Here is a 13,579-nt window from a genome sequence, read left to right on the forward strand (position 1 = left end):
TCTCTTTCCTCACCTTCCCTCTCTCTTTCCTCACCTTCCCTCTCTCTTTCCTCACCTTCCCTCTCTCTTTCCTCACCTTCCCTCTCTCTCTCTTTCCTCACCTTCCCCCTCTCTCTCTATCCTCACCTTCCCTCTCTCGTTCCTCACTTTCCCTCTCTCTTTCCTCACCTTCCCTCTCCATCTTTCCTCACCTTCCCTCTCTCTTTTTCCTCACCTTCCCTCTCTTTCCTCACCTTCCCTCTCTCTCTCTTTCCTCACCTTCCCTCTCTCTCTTTCCTCACTTTCCCCCTCTCTCTATCTTTTTGCTCACCTTCCCTCTCTCTGTCTTTCCTCACCTTCCCTCTTTCTTTCCTCAACTTCCCTCTCTCTTTCCTCACCTTCCCTATCTCTCTCTTTCCTCACCTTCCCTCTTTCTCTCTTTCCTCACCTTCCCTCTCTCTTTCCTCACCTTCCCTCTCTCTCTCTTTCCTCACCTTCCCTCTCTCTCTTTCCTCACCTTCCCTCTTTCTCTTTCGTCACCTTCCCTCTCTCTCTTTCCTCACCTTCCCTCTGTCTCTTTCCTCACCTTCCCTCTCTCTCTTTCCTCACCTTCCCTCTCTCTTTCCTCACCTTCCCTCTCTCTCTCTTTCCTCACCTTTCCCCTCTCTCTCTTTCCTCACCTTCCCTCTCTCTTTCCTCACCTTCCCTCTCCTTTCCTCATCTTCCCTCTCTCTCTTTCCTCACCTTCCCTCTCTCTCTTTCCTCACCTTCCCTCTCTCTTTCCTCACCTTCCCTCTCTCTCTCTTTCCTCACCTTTCCCCTCTCTCTCTTTCCTCACCTTCCCTCTCTCTCTCTTTCCTCACCTTCCCTCTCTCTTTCCTCACCTTCCCTCTCTCTCTTTCCTCACCTTCCCCCTCTCTCTCTTTCCTCACCTTCCCTCTCTTTCTCTTTCCTCACCTTCCCTCTGTCTCCCTTTCCTCACCTTCCCTCTCTCTCTCTTTCCTCACCTTCCCTCTCTCTCTCTTTCCTCACCTTCCCTCTCTCTTTCCTCACCTTCCCTCTCACTCTCTGTCTCTCTTTCCTCACCTTCCCTCTCTTTCCTCACCTTCCCTCTCTCTCTTTCCCCACCTTCCCTCTCTCTTTCCTCACCTTCCTTCTCTCTATCCTCACCTTCCCTCTCTCTCTTTCCTCACCTACCCCCTCTTCTTTCCTCACCTTCCCCACCTTCCCCCTCTCTCTTTCCTCACCTTCCCCCTCTCTCTGCTCACATTCCCTCTCTCTCTGTGCTCACATTCCCTCCCTCTCTCTTTCCTCACCTCTCTTTCCCCAACTTCCCCCTCTCTCTCATTTACCCCACCTTCCCCCTCTCTCATCACCTTCCCTCGCTCTCTCTCTCTACTCACCTTCCATCTCTCTCTCTATTCACGTTACCTCTCTCTCTGCCCACCTTCCCTCTCTCTCTGCCCACCTTCCCTCTCTGCCCACCTTCCCTCTCTGCTCACCTTCCCTCTCTCTCTGCTCACCTTCCCTCTCTCTCTGCTCACCTTCCCTCTCTCTCTGCCCACCTTCCCTCTCTCTCTCTCTACCCACCTTCCCTCTCTCTCTCTCTCTGCCCACCTTCCCACTCTCTCTCTGCCGAGCTTCCCTCTCTCTCTCTGCCCACCTTCCCTCTCTCTCTGCCCACCTTTCCTCTCTCTCTGCTCACCTTCCCTCTCACTCTCTCTTTCCTCACATTGCCTCTCTCTTTCCTCACCTTCCCTCTCTTTCCTCACTTTCCCTCGCTCTCACCTTCCCCCTCTCTCTTTCCTTACCTTCCCCCTCTCTCTTTCCTCACCTTCCCTCTCTCTCTCTTTCCTCACCTTCTCTCTCTCTCTCTCTTTCCTCACCTTCCCTCTCTCTCTCTTTCCTCACCTTCCCTCTCTCTTTCCTCACCTTCCCTCTCTCTCTCTTTCATCACCTTCCCTCTCTCTTTCCTCACCTTCCCCCTCTCTCTCTATCCTCACCTTCCCTCTCTCGTTCCTCACTTTCCCTCTCTCTTCCCTCACCTTCCCTCTCTCTCTTTCCTCACCTTCCCTCTCTCTTTCCTCACCTTCCCTCTCTCTCTCTTTCATCACCTTCCCTCTCTCTTTCCTCACCTTCCCCCTCTCTCTCTATCCTCACCTTCCCTCTCTCGTTCCTCACTTTCCCTCTCTCTTCCCTCACCTTCCCTCTCTCTCTTTCCTCACCTTCCCTCTCTCTTTTTCCTCACCTTCCCTCTCTTTCCTCACCTTCCCTCTCTCTCTCTTTCCTCACCTTCCCTCTCTCTCTTTCCTCACCTTCCCCCTCTCTCTATCTCTTTGCTCACCTTCCCTCTCTCTGTCTTTCCTCACCTTCCCTCTTTCTTTCCTCACCTTCCCTCTCTCTTTCCTCACCTTCCCTATCCCTCTCTTTCCTCACCTTCCCTCTTTCTCTCTTTCCTCACCTTCCCTCTCTCTTTCCTTACCTTCCCTCTCTCTCTCTTTCCTCACCTTCCCTCTCTCTCTTTCCTCACCTTCCCTCTTTCTCTTTCGTCACCTTCCCTCTCTCTCTTTCCTCACCTTCCCTCTCTCTCTTTCCTCACCCTCCCTCTCTCTTTCCTCACGTTCCCTCTCTCTCTTTCCTCACCTTCCCTCTCTCTCTCATTCCTCACCTTCCCTCTCTCCCTCTTTCCTCACCTTCCCTCTCTCTCTTTCCTCACCTTCCCTCTCTCTTTCCTCACTCTCTCTTTCCTCACCTTCCCCCTCTCTCTCTTTCCTCACCTTCCCTCTCTCTTTCCTCACCTTCCCTCTCTCTCTTTCCTCACCTTCCCTCTCTCTTTCCTCACCTTCCCTCTCCTTTCCTCACCTTCCCTCTCTCTCTTTCCTCACCTTCCCTCTCTCTCTTTCCTCACCTTCCCTCTCTCTCTTTCCTCACCTTCCCTCTCTCTTTCCTCACCATCCCTCTCGCTCTCTTTCCTCACCTTCCCTCTCTTTCCTCACCTTCCCTCTCTCTTTCCTCACCTTCCCTCTCTCTTTCCTCACCTTCCCTCACTCTCTCTTTCCTCACCTTCCCCCTCTCTCTCTTTCCTCACCTTCCCTCTCTCTTTCCTCACCTTCCCTCTCCTTTCCTCACCTTCCCTCTCTCTCTTTCCTCACCTTCCCTCTCTCACTCTCCTCACCTTACTTCTCTCTTTCCTCACATTCCCTATCTCTTTCCTCACCTTCCCTCTCTCTTTCCTCACCTTCCCTCTCTCTTTCCTCACCTTCCCCCTCTCTCTTTCCTCACCTTCCCTCTCTCTCTCTTTCCTCACCTTCCCCCTCTCTCTCTTTCCTCACCTTCCCTCTCTCTCTCTTTCCTCACATTCCCTCTCTCTTTCCTCACCGTCCCTCTCTCTTTCCCCACATTCCCTCTCTCTCTTTCCTCACCTTCCCTCTCTCTCTCTTTCCTCACCTTCCCTCTCTCTCTTTCGCCACCTTCCCTCTTTCTCTTTCCTCACCTTCCCTCTCTCGCTTTCCTCACCTTACTTCTCTCTTTCCTCACATTCCCTCTCTCTTTCCCCACATTCACTCTCGCTCTCCTCACCTTACTTCTCTCTCTCCTCACCTTCCCTCTCTCTTTCCTCACCTTCCCTCTCTCTTTCTTTACCTTCCCTCTCTCTTTCCTCACCTTCCCTCTCTCTTTCCTCACCTTCCCTCTCTCTTTCCTCACCTTCCCTCTCCCTTTCCCCACATTCCCTCTCTCTCTTTCCTCACCTTCCCTCTCTCTCTCCTCACCTTCCCTCTCTCTCTGCTCACATTCCCTCTCTCTCCCTCTCTCTTTCCTCACCTTCCCCCTCGCTGCTCACATTCCTTCTCTATGTGCTCACATTCCCTCCCTCTCTTTTTCCTCACCTCTCTTTCCCCAACTTCCCCCTCTCTCACTTACCCCACCTTCCCCCTCTCTCATCACCTTCCCTCGCTCTCTCTTTCCTCACCTTCCCTCTCTCTTTCCTCACCTTCCCTCTCTCTCTTTCCTCACCTTCCCTCTCTCTCTCTTTCCTCACCTTCCCTCTCTCTCTCTTCTCACCTTCCCTCTCTCTCTTTCCCCACCTTCCCTGTCTCTCCTCACCTTCCCTCTCTCTCTTTCCTCACCTTCCCTCTCTCTTTCCTCACCTTCCCTCTCTCTTTCCTCACCTTCCCTCTCTCTTGCCTCACCTTCCCTCTCTCTTGCCTCACCTTCCCCCTTTCTCTGCTCACATTCCCTCCCTTTCTCTTTCCTCAGCTATCTTTCCCCAACTTCCCCCTCTCTCTCACTTACCCCACCTTCCCCCTCTCTCATCACCTTCCCTCACTCTCTCTCTCGACTCACCTTCCATCTCTCTCTCTGCCCACCTTCCCTCTCTCTCTGCCCACCTTCCTTCTCTCTCTGCCCACCTTCCCTCTTTCTCTGCTCACCCTTTCTCTCTCTGCCCACCTTCCCTCTCTCTCTCTCTCTGCCCACCTTCCCTCTCTCTCTCTGCCCACCTTCCCTCTCTCTCTGCTGATCTTCCCTCTCTCTCTGCTCACCTCCCCTCTCTCTCTGCTCACCTTCCCTCTCTCTGCTCAGCTTCCCTCTGTTCTCTGCTCACCTTCCCTCTGTTCTCTGCTCACCTTCCCTCTCTTCTCTGCTCACCTTCCCTCTCTTCTCTGCTCACCTTCCCTCTCTCTCTGCCCACCTTCCCTCTCTATGCTCACCTCCCCTGTCTCTCTGCTCACCTTCCCTCTCTCTCTCTCTCTGCCCACCTTCCCTCTCTCTCATCTCTATGCCCACCTTCCCTCTCTCTCTCTCTGCCGACCTTCCCTCTCTCTCTCTGCTCACCTTCCCTCTCTCTGCTCAGCTTCCCTCTGTTCTCTGCTCACCTTCCCTCTGTTCTCTGCTCACCTTCCCTCTCTTCTCTGCTCACCTTCCCTCTCTCTCTGCCCACCTTCCCTCTCTATGCTCACCTCCCCTGTCTCTCTGCTCACCTTCCCTCTCTCTCTCTCTCTGCCCACCTTCCCTCTCTCTCTCTCTATGCCCACCTTCCCTCTCTCTCTCTCTGCCGACCTTCCCTCTCTCTCTCTGCTCACATTCCCTCTCTCTCTCTCTGCCCACCTTTCCTCGCCCTCTCTCTCTCTATTTTCTCACTGTCCCTCTCTTTCCTCACCTTCCCCTCTCTCCCTCTTTCCTCACCTTCCCTCTCTCACTCTTTCCTCACCTTCCCTCTCTTTACTCACCTTCCCTCTCTCTCTCTTTCCTCACCACCCCTCTCTCTCTTTCCTCACCTCCCCTCTCTCTTTCCTCACCTTCCCTCTCTCTTTCCTCACCTTCCCTCTCTCTCTTTCCTCACCTTCCCTCTCTCTCTTTCCTCACATTCCCTCTCTTTCCTCACCTTCCCTCTCTTTCCTCACCTTCCCTCTCTCTTTCCTCACCTTCCCTCTCTCTCTTTCCTCACCTTCCCTCTCTCTTTCCTCACCTTCCCTCTCTCTTTACTCACCTTCCCTCTCTCTTTCCTCACCTTCCCCCTCTCTCTTTCCTCACCTTCCCCCTCTCTCTTTCCTCATCTTCCCCCTCTCTCTCTTTCCTTACCTTCCCTCTCTCTCTCTTTCCTCACCTTCCCCCTCTCTCCCTTTCCTCACCTTCCCTCTCTCTCTCCTCACCTTCCCTCTCTCTTTCCTCACCATCCCTCTATCTCTTTCCTCACCTTCCCTCTCGCGCTCTCCTCACCTTACTTCTCTCTTTCCTCACCTTCCCTCTCTCTCTCCTCACCTTCCCTCTCTCTTTCCTCACCTTCCCTCTCTCTCTTTCCTCACCTTCCCTCTCTCTTTCCTCACCTTCCCCCTCTGTCTCTCTTTCCTCACCTTCCCTCTCTCTCTTTCCTCCCCTCCCCTCTCTCTTTCCTCACTTTCCCACTCTCTCTCTTTCCTCACCTTCCCTCTCTCTTTCCTCACCTTCCCTCTCTCTCTCTTTCCTCACCTTCCCTCTCTCTCTCTTTCCTCACCTTCCCTCTCTCTCTTTCCTCACCTTCCCTCTCTCTCTTTCCTCACCTTCCCTCTCTTTCCTCACCTTCCCTCTTTCCTCACCTTCCCTCTCTCTCCTCACCTTCCCTCTCTCTCCTCACCTTCCCTCTCTCCTCACCTTCCCTCTCTCTCCTCACCTTCCCTCTCTCTCCTCACCTTCCCTCTCTCTTTCCTCACCTTCCCTCTCTCTTTCCTCACCTTCCCTCTCTCTCTTTCACCACCTTCCCTCTTTCTCTTTCCTCACCTTCCCTCTCTCGCTCTCCTCACCTTACTTCTCTCTTTCCTCACATTCCCTATCTCTTTCCTCACCTTCCCTCTCTCTTTCCTCACCTTCCCTCTCTCTCCTCACCTTCCCTCTCTCTCTTTCCTCACCTTCCCTCTCTCTTGCCTTACCTTCCCCCTCTCTCTTTCCTCACCTTCCCCCTCTCTCTATTTCCTCACCTTCCCTCTCTCTCTCTTTCCTCACCTTCCCCCTCTCTCTCTTTCCTCACCTTCCCTCTCTCTCTCTTTCCTCACAATCCCTCTCTCTTTCCTCAACGTCCCTCTCTCTTCTCCCACATTCCCTCTCTCTCTTTCCTCACCTTCCCTCTCTCTCTCTTTCCTCACCTTCCCTCTCTCTCTTTCGCCACCTTCCCTCTTTCTCTTTCCTCACCTTCCCACTCTCACTTTCCTCACCTTACTTCTCTCTTTCCTCACCTTCCCTCTCTCTTTCCCCACATTCCCTCTCTCTCTTTCCTCACCTTCCCTCTCTCTCCTCACCTTCCCTCTCTCTTTCCTCACCTTCCCTCTCTCTCTTTCACCAGCTTCCCTCTTTCTCTTTCCTCACCTTCCCTCTCTCGCTCTCCTCACCTTACTTCTCTCTTTCCTCACCTTCCCTCTCTCTTTCCTCACCTTCCCTCTCTCTTTCCTAACCTTCCCTCTCTCTTTCCTCGCCTTCCCTCTCTCTTTCCTCACCTTCCCTCTCTCTTTCCTCACCTTCCCTCTCTCCTTTTCCTTACATTCCCTCTCTCGTTCCTCACCTTCCCTCTCTCTCTTTCCTCACCTTCCCTCTCTCTTTCCTCACCTCCCTCTCTCTCTTTCCTCACCTTCCCTCTCTCTCTCTTTCCTCACCTTCCCTCTCTCTCTTTCACCAACTTCCCTCTTTCTCTTTCCTCACCTTCCCTCTCTCGCTTTCCTCACCTTACTTCTCTCTTTCCTCACCTTCCCTCTCTCTTTCCCCACATTCCCTCTCTCTTTCCTCACCTTCCCCCTCTCTCTCTTTCCTCACCTTCCCTCTCTCTCTTTCACCACCTTCCCTCTTTCTCTTTCCTCACCTTCCCTCTCTCGCTCTCCTCACCTTACTTCTCTCTTTCCTCACCTTCCCTCTCTCTTTCCCCACATTCCCACTCTCTCTTTCCTCACCTTCCCTCTCTCTCTCCTCACCTTCCCTCTCTCTTTCCTCACCTTCCCCCTCTCTCTTTCACCACCTTCCCTCTCTCTTTCCTCACCTTCCCTCTCTCTTTCCTCACCTTCCCTCTCTCTTTCCTCACCTTCCCTCTTTCTCTTTCCTCACCTCCCCTCTCTCTTTCCTCACCTTCCGTCTCTCTCTTTCCTCACCTCCCCTCTCTCTTTCCTCACCTTCCCACTCTCTCTCTTTCCTCACCTAACCTCTCTCTTTCCTCACCTTCCCTCTCTCTCTCTTTCCTCACCTTCCCTCTCTCTCTTTCCTCACCTTCCCTCTCTCTCCTCACCTTCCCTCTCTCTCCTCACCTTCCCTCTTTCCTCACCTTCCCTCTCTCTCCTCACCTTCCCTCTCTCTCCTCACCTTCCCTCTCTCCTCACCTTCCCTCTCTCTCCTCACCTTCCCTCTCTCTCCTCACCTTCCCTCTCTCTCATCACCTTCCCTCTCTCTTTCACCACCTTCCCTCTTTCTCTTTCCTCACCATACTTCCCTCTTTCCTCACATTCACTCTCTCTTTCCTCACCTTCCCTCTCTCTTTCCTCACCTTCCCTCTCTCTCCTCACCTTCCCTCTCTCTTTCCTCAACTTCCCTCTCTCTTTCCTCACCTTCCCTCTCTCTTTCCTCACCTTCCCCCTCTCTCTTTCCTCACCTTCCCCCTCTCTCTCTTTCCTCACCTTCCCTCTCTCTCTTTCCTCACCTTCCCCCTCTCTCTCTTTCCTCACCTTCCCTCTCTCTCTCTTTCCTCACCTTCCCTCTCTCTCTCTTTCCTCACCTTCCCTCTCTCTCTTTCGCCACCTTCCCTCTTTCTCTTTCCTCACCTTCCCACTCTCACTTTCCTCACCTTACTTCTCTCTTTCCTCACCTTCCCTCTCTCTTTCCCCACATTCCCTCTCTCTCTTTCCTCACCTTCCCTCTCTCTCCTCACCTTCCCTCTCTCTTTCCTCACCTTCCCTCTCTCTCTTTCACCAGCTTCCCTCTTTCTCTTTCCTCACCTTCCCTCTCTCGCTCTCCTCACCTTACTTCTCTCTTTCCTCACCTTCCCTCTCTCTTTCCTCACCTTCCCTCTCTCTTTCCTAACCTTCCCTCTCTCTTTCCTCGCCTTCCCTCTCTCTTTCCTCACCTTCCCTCTCTCTTTCCTCACCTTCCCTCTCTCCTTTTCCTTACATTCCCTCTCTCGTTCCTCACCTTCCCTCTCTCTCTTTCCTCACCTTCCCTCTCTCTTTCCTCACCTCCCTCTCTCTCTTTCCTCACCTTCCCTCTCTCTCTTTCCTCACCTTCCCTCTCTCTCTTCACCAACTTCCCTCTTTCTCTTTCATCACCTTCCCTCTCTCGCTTTCCTCACCTTACTTCTCTCTTTCTCACCTTCCCTCTCTCTTTCCCCACATCCCTCTCTCTCTTTCTCACCTTCCCCTCTCTCTCTTCCTCACCTTCCCTCTCTCTCTTTCACCACCTTCCCTCTTTCTCTATCCTCACCTTCCCTCTCTCGCTCTCCTCCACCTTTACTTCTCTCTTTCCTCACCTTCCCTCTCTCTTCCCCACATTCCACTCTCTCTTTCCTCACCTTCCCTCTCTCTCTCCTCACCTTCCCTCTCTCTTTCCTCACCTTCCCTCTCTCTCTTTCACCACCTTCCCTCTCTCTTCCTCACCTTCCTCTCTCTTTCCTCACCTTCCCTCTCTCTTTCCTCACCTTCCCTCTTTCTCTTTCCCCTCACCTCCCCTCTCTCTTTCCTCACCTTCCGTCTCTCTCTTTCCTCACCAACCCCTCTCTCTTTCCTCACCTTCCCACTCTCTCTCTTTCTCACCTACCCTCTCTCTTCCTCACCTTCCCTCTCTCTCTCTTTCCTCACCTTCCCTCTCTCTCTTCCTCACCTTCCCTCTCTCTCCTCACCTCCTTCCTCTCTCTCCTCACCTTCCCTCTTTCCTCACCTTCCCTCTCTCTCCTCACCTTCCCTCTCTCTCCTCACCTTCCCTCTCTCCTCTCACCTTCCCTCTCTCCTCCTCACCTTCCCTCTCTCTCCTCACCTTCCCTCTCTCTCCTCACCTTCCCTCTCTCTTTCACCACCTTCCCTCTTTCTCTTTCCTCACCATACTTCCCTCTTTCCTCACATTCACTCTCTCTTTCCTCACCTTCCCTCTCTCTTTCCTCACCTTCCCTCTCTCTTTCCTCAACTTCCCTCTCTCTTTCCTCACCTTCCCTCTCTCTTTCCTCACCTTCCCCCTCTCTCTTTCCTCACCTTCCCCCTCTCTCTCTTTCCTCACCTTCCCTCTCTCTCTTTCCTCACCTTCCCCCTCTCTCTCTTTCCTCACCTTCCCTCTCTCTCTCTTTCCTCACATTCCCTCTCTCTTTCCTCACCTTCCCTCTCTCTTTCCCCACATTCCCTCTCTCTCTTTCCTCACCTTCCCTCTCTCTCTCTTTCCTCACCTTCCCTCACTCTCTTTCGCCACCTTCCCTCTTTCTCTTTCCTCACCTTCCCTCTCTCGCTTTCCTCACCTTACTTCTCTCTTTCCTCACCTTCCCTCTCTCTTTCCCCACATTCCCTCTCTCTCTTTCCTCACCTTCCCTCTCTCTCTCCACACCTTCCCTCTCTCTTTCCTCACCTTCCCTCTCTCTCTTTCACCACCTTCCCTCTTTCTCTTTCCTCACCTTCCCTCTCTCGCTCTCCTCACCTTACTTCTCTCTTTCCTCACCTTCCCTCTCTCTTTCCTCACCTTCCCTCTCTCTTTCCTCACCTTCCCTCTCTTTCCTCACCTTCCCTCTCTCTTTCCTCACCTTCCCTCTCTCTTTCCTCACCTTCCCTCTCTCCTTTTCCTTACCTTCCCTCTCTCATTCCTCACCTTCCCTCTCTCTCTTTCCTCACCTTCCCTCTCTCTGCCCACCTTCCCTCTCTCTCTGCCCACCTTCCCTCTCTCTCTGCCCACCTTCCCTCGCTCTCTGCTCAACATCCCTGTCTCTCTGATCACCTTCGCTCTCTCTCTGCTAACCTACCCAATTATTAATTATTCCAATTAAAATGCTTTATTGGCATGAAAGTTTACAGAGAACCATATTGCCAAAGCTTACATAGCAAAAAGGTACAGTTTTCCAACATTCTGTAGGTGTCAATCGATTTGACATTTGTTGGGTACATACAATATTACTTTTAAACAATATTAATTTTAAACAGTCTTTGTACTTCATTTGGTACGTTCAATATTAATTTTAAACAGTCCTCAGGTTGTGACATGTTGTTACATATTTGGCCCCAAGGTATGGTCTGTCTCCTTCTCCTAGGACTAATCTCAATTTTGACAGATCATCCAATTCCTTGAAATCTGGGGTTGTTTGGCTTAGCTTGTTGAATAATATGTTTCTTGATGTGTTGAATTTTTCGCATTTTAGGAGGAAATGCATTTCTGTTTCAACCTCGCCAGCCAGACATTGATCGCATATTCTATTCTCTCTAGGCTGCCAGGATTTCTTGTATCTGCCTTTTTCAATTTCCAGTTGGTGGTCGCTTAGTCTGTACCTGGTGAGGGTCTGTCTCTGTTTTGTGTCTCTGATGGTCGTGAGGTAGTCTGCCAGTTTATATTCTCTTTTTAGGGCCCGGTAACATTCTAATCTGCTTTGGCTTTCGGTTATTTTGTTCCAATGTTCCAGGTAGGTTTCTTTGCATTTTTTAATGATTTGGTTCACTCGGATTGGTGTTTGGGCGGCTGTGTTGGTCTGGGGCTGGTCAGGGTCCGGCTGAGTACTTAGTTTCCGTAGCAGCTGACTCAGGGGACTCTTTTCTGGGTTTAGCTCTTGGGTCTGAAAGGCTTTGAAATGAAGGGTGTCTGGGGAGCTAGATTTGAGGTGATTTAGGAAGTTTAGTGCTCGTTTTTGGATGTTTATTATCAGTGGGTATCTGCCTAGTTCGGCTCTGCATGCATTTGTTGGCGTTTTCCTTTGGGTGCGAAGGATGCTTCGGCAGAATTCTGCATGTAGGGCTTCTATTGTATGTTTTTCCCATTTAGTGTAGCTTTGGTGATTTAGCGGGCCCCATACTTCACTACCGTACAGTGCAATGGGCAGGATTATGCTGTCAAATATTTTGAGCCAGATTTTGATTGGGATTTGGATGTTGTAGAATTTTCTTTTTATTGCATATAGGGCTCTTCGGGCTTTTTCTTTTAGTGCATTCACTGCTATGCTGAAGCTCCCTGATGCTGTAATAGTTAGACCAAGGTAGGTGTAGCTCATAGTGTGTCCTATAGTGGTATCACTGAGGGTAAACTGGTATTTGTTTTCCTGACATCTGGGCCTTTTTTGAAAAATCATGATGTTGGTTTTCTTTAGATTTACTGTTAGAGCCCAATTTTGGCAGTATTTGTCGAGTAGGTCTAGTTGTTGCTGTAATCCCTGTTCTGTGGGAGACAGCAGAACCAGGTCGTCCGCATAGAACAGGGATTTCACTTCTCCATCTAGGAGACGGAGACCTGGTGACTCGCTTTGCTCCAGCATGTCTGCTAATTCATTTATGTATATGTTGAACAGGGTCGGGCTCAAATTGCAGCCCTGCCGGACGCCTCTTCTCTGGGTGAAGAAATCGGTGCGTTTGTCTGCAATTTTGACCCCGCATTTGTTTTTCAGATACATTGATTTAATAAGGTCATAGACTTTGCCCCCTATTCCACATTGAAGAAGTTTATAATAGAGCCCTTCGTGCCATATAGAGTCAAAGGCTTTCTTGAAGTCGATGAAACAGGCGAATATTTTCCCATTTTTTGTTTGGTGTATATGTTTTTCAATGAGGGTGTGAAGGGTATAGATATGGTCGGCGGTGCGGTGTTTTGGAAGAAAGCCTATTTGGTTTTTTCTGAGGATATTATGTTTGTTAAGAAAATCAAGTAATCTACTATTTAGAATACTGCAGAATAACTTCCCTAGACAACTGTTGACACAGATGCCGCGGTAGTTATTTGGGTCTGATTTGTTTCCGCTTTTATATATGGGGGAGATTAGTCCTTGGCACCAGATATCGGGAAAACAGCCTGAACGTAATATGATGTTGAATAATTTGAGTACCGCACCCTGCATCTCCATATTGCTGAACTTGAGCATTTCATTTTTGATGTTGTCTGGGCCACAGGCTTTCTTTAGGTGGAGAGATTTTGTTTTTGTGGCCATTTCTTTCCATGTGATTGGGGAGTCTAGAGGGTTTTGGTTGTCTTTGATTGTTGCTTCTAATGTGTGGAGGTTTTCTGTGACCTGATGTTGACTTGGGTTTGTTTCGTTTATTGGGATGTCTTTGTAGAGGTTTTCAAAATGTGTTCTCCAGATGTCGCCATCTTGGATTGGTAATGCTTGCAATTGTGTTGTACTCAGGTTATTCCACATTTCCCAGAATTGTTTTGGGTTGGTGGAGTTTTCAATTTCTTCTAGTATTTTGTGGGTATAGTTTTGTGTTTTGTTCCTAATGGTGTGTTTATATCTTTTGAGGGTTTCATTGTATCTAGTACGTAGGTCCGGATTGTTTGGTTGGCGATGCTTTTGGTTTGATATTTTTCTCAGGTCTTTTCTGGCATTTTTGCATTCGTGGTCAAACCATTTCTTATTTTTATTTTGTCTTTTGTGACTCTTCCTCTTCTGTTTCACGAGGTCGGCTTTTACAGCTGCCTCATGAAAGATCATATTTATATCCTCTATGGCCATGTTTACCCCATCTCTGGTGATCTCATATAGATTTTCTTTAAATTTTGAAATTTTACTTGTGAGATCAGGTGAATTTAGTGCTGTGATGAATTTATCTCCACTGTCTGGGGCCCATCTGTATGTCTGGTTTATTTTATGTAGCTTACTGGGTTCCTTTTTTGTGTCTGTAGTTTGGGCAGAAAGTTTAAGGTACACATTTATTTGGTTATGGTCTCTGCCCACGTTCCCTCTCTCTCTGCTCACCTTCCCTCTCTCTGCTCAGCCCACCTTCCCTCTCTCTCTGCCCACCTTCCCTCTCTCTCTGCCCACCTTCCCTCTCTCCCTCACTGCCGACCTTCCCTCACTCTCTGCCCACCTTCCCTCTCTCTGCCCACCTTCCCTCTCTCTCTGCCCACCTTCCCTCTCTCTCTGCCCACCTCCCCTCTCTCTCTGCTCACCTTTCCTCTCTCTCTGCTCAGCTTCCCTCTCTTCTCTGCT

This window comes from Somniosus microcephalus, chromosome 4 (genome assembly GCF_052327205.1).
Source record: "Somniosus microcephalus isolate GS21.2 chromosome 4, FLI_Smic_1.0, whole genome shotgun sequence".
In the NCBI taxonomy this organism is placed as follows: Eukaryota; Metazoa; Chordata; class Chondrichthyes; order Squaliformes; family Somniosidae; genus Somniosus; species Somniosus microcephalus.